Consider the following 3848-nt stretch of genomic DNA (forward strand, 5'->3'; position numbering starts at 1 on the left):
AAAAGTTAGTTCATGCATTCATGACCTCGAGACTAGATTACTGTAATGCTCTATTAGCTGGTTGTCCTGCATCCTCAGTAAACAAGCTACAGTTAGTCCAAAATGCAGCCGCTAGAGTTCTTACTAGGTCAAGAAAATATGATCATATAACACCAATTTTATCATCTCTACACTGGTTACCTATTAAGTTCCGTATCAATTACAAAGTATTGTTACTGACCTATAAAGCCCTAAATGGTTTAGCTCCTGTGTATTTAAGAGATCTTCTATCGCCATATATTCCATCGCGCTCTTTAAGATCGCTAAATTCGAGGCTTCTGGTCGTACCTAGGATATCTAAGTCCACTAAAGGAGGGAGGGCGTTTTCACATCTAGCTCCTAAACTCTGGAATAGCCTTCCTGATACTGTCCGAGGCTCAGACTCGCTCTCCCAGTTTAAAACTAGATTAAAGACGCATCTCTTTAGCCAAGCATTCACATGATGCATCTCATACCTTTTATACTACAGTTAAATCAGATCAAATGCATTCATATTAAGAACAGCAGCTACGCTAATTATTTCCCATCTGCCTTTTTTGTTGTTATCTCGGGACGCCTGTCCCGAGATAACTCAAATAGAGTTTGTCAGCTCCAGTTAGTATCCAGCCTCTCATGGAGACTTCAGATGCCCCAACGCCTGTGATGAGACGACTCGACGCCTGTGAAGAGACGACCCAACGCCGGCAATATGTTATGCCCTAAATTTCATGATTAACTAACTGTATTTTTGTATGTATATTTTTGAAATGCATTTTCTGTAAAGCTGCTTTGAAACAATGTGTATTGTGAAAAGCGCTATACAAATAAACTTGAATTGAATTGAATTGAATTTACCACCAAATACGTAGTTTCATCAAAAAAAATCTCAGGGTCTATTCAAAGGGTCTCGGTGTATCCCCAATTGAGGAACACTTAAATAAACTAACATCATCTCGATCTGCATCAAAAATGTTCTATACTACTTTGATAAGGGCAAATACAGACAACTCAGATAAAACCAGGATGTTATGGGAAAAGGACTTTGGGGAAGAAATTCAGACATCTGATTGGAAAGCCATATGTGAGATGCCCTCCTATCTTGCCAACAATTCAGCAAGGGAAATGCAATTTAAAATTGTTCAACGTTTGCATGTGACTCCAGCCCAAAGACATAAAGTAAACCCAAAATTCTCTAACCTATGTAACAAATGTAAAAGGCTAGAAGAGACCCTCTTTCACTGTTTCTGGAGCTGCTCGGCAATACAACAATTCTGGATGGGCGTCTTAAAGGAACTTGAAAGAATATTTCGCTGCTCATTACAATTAGGACCAATTACAATTAGAAATGGACGACGAGGGTAGGGTGAAAATAATCGATTCACCTCACCTAGAAATCAAATTTCACAATTTAAAGCAGTGCTAAATACAAAGTCAATGCCTTAAGTATAAAAAAGAATGATTAGCTTAACCATGTGACAGAAGTAGTATGTCCCAATTCACAGTAACGTTACTCATTAAAGAGCAGGCATATAAGGCGGGCCGGAAGGTCCAAAAATAGGACTAATGACTTGTCGTAGGAAGTCACTATACTATAACTTAGCCACTAGCATTTGCAAACGTTACTACTGACTTTCCCACTGATAGGCCAGCGGTGGTTCTGTATACACAACGGGCGACTCACTGTCAAATTCGTATTTAACTTTGAAATGTGTTTGACCTATTTTGATACCAATGTGAATCAGCAAAAATGGAAAGTCACTTTCAGAATATTCTATTTTAAAGATAATTTAAAAAATCCGGCCCGCCATAGGCATAAAGTAGCTAGATTACATACTTCGTACGTAGCCTACCCTCAATACACTGTTACTAAGTACAAAGTTTAAACAGCTAAGTTACTTTCAGATTAATTATGAAAACATGATCATTTAACCACAGATATTAAGGGGACTGTACGTTAGCGATTACAAAATGGCTAACAGAGATTAACGTTAGACTCACCTTGCAACGGTACCTCTTGTGCCCGTCAGGGCCGTTTGAAGGAATTTGGGGGCCCCAAGCAAAATGGAATGTAACAGTATAAAAATTGCCACACAGAATAAAGTAACTGTTCAAGTTCCATTGGTAACAAAAATAATGTCATATTTGCGTAAACTGTTACTACCATATATCACACGAGTCACGACACTAGCACATTAAGATAAGCTATGAAAAAATTTCTGGTTAAATACTGTTTATAGATGGGTAAAAAGACTGTTTGCTAACTGTTAAATGACAATTAACTAAAGATTAAATAACTAACAATTTACCATCTATTAATGATGGTTATTATAAAGTGTTACCGAAAAGATATGTTAGCATTTCCATATTTTGATATTAGAAGGGAAGGGATGCAGCTGCTTTCACAACTACCAATGCTTAAAATCATCCCAAGCTAATGTTTGATGCACAGAATGTATTGTGTGGTTTTCCTAACCCCCATAAATAGATTATCACTGTGGAACAGTTAGTAGGCTATAGCATGCTATGCCACTTTCATCAAAACCTATTACAAGCTATTGCAATGTCATGTCATTAAATACGATAAACAGTGATTCTGGAACAGATCTGCGTCTTCCTTATCCCGTTAAAAAAACACATTACAGCAAAAAAAAGTTGCACTAACTGTTCGTTACCAGTAGCATTTGCCGTCAGGCAGGTAGCTAACATAAACATATTTTTGCTAGCCTACCTGCTGCAAAATTACACCACTTGTACAAGACAAGTAGAGCTATTTTATCCAGTGTAATTTATCACTTACCACTATCTTGTTTTTCTTTTTCTTTTCTGGCTTCCTGAAGCATAATTCCGCTTCATTATGACTACCGAGGAGGTTTTGTATTTTGCCCGCCGCAGAGATCGCGTGGTTGGCTGGCTGCTGTCAGCGAGAGGGGCCCTCTTGAGGGGTATCCCGATAACAGTGTCATTGCACTTTACTGCATTGACTATCAAAGGGGTGCTCACGCAGTTTGTCGTTGCATTTTATTCTTAACCAGTCGTTGTCTTGGGGCCCCAGGCCAGCTCGGGGCCCCAAGCAATTGCTTGGTTTGCTTGCCTTGTCGCGACGGGCCTGGTGCCCGTCGATCTGGAGGAGCACATTCAGCCGTAGGCTGCTGGGGAGGGCCGGTTATCAATAAGGAGCTCTGCTACAGGGCTTCTGCTGCATCCCTTAAAAGTTTGGTAATTAAACTTTTGTCCATTTTTTATAAACAAAAAATGGATGTCGCCGATGAGGTAAACACCGTTCCGTCTCAAAGCTCCGCCCACGCTACTTGATTGACACTCCTCATTTGCATTTGCTTTATCATTTGCCGTTTCCGGCTTCAGTTTGAGCATTTGATTTATCATTTGCGATGTCCGTTTGAGCATTTGAATTAGAATTTTCAATGTTGGTTTGAGCATTTGATTTATAATTTGAGCATTTGATTTACGATTTGAGCATTGACTTATAGATTTAATTTTGACAGGTTTATACTGTATGTTTTTGTACATTCCACGAATGAGGAAATGAAATTGCATTTGAGCATTTGATTTATCATTTGAGCAGCCATTTTGAGAGTTTGATTTATTATTTAATAGTTTGACCATTTTATTTATCATTTTTGCAGTTGTTTTGAGACTTTGATTTATTATTTGATTTTTTGAAGTATTTTAATTTTGTTAGGGAATAACTTCCATATTAAACAGCAGTTTCAATCGTGATATAAAATACTTGCTTTTGATCTGGCTCTTGTGTGTAGCGGAGTTCAAATTGTCCTTTGGAGCAGTTTTCCGGAGTCCTGGGAGCAGTTCAG

Source organism: Phoxinus phoxinus (assembly GCF_949152265.1).
Source record: "Phoxinus phoxinus genome assembly, chromosome: 8".
Lineage (NCBI taxonomy): Eukaryota > Metazoa > Chordata > Actinopteri > Cypriniformes > Leuciscidae > Phoxinus > Phoxinus phoxinus.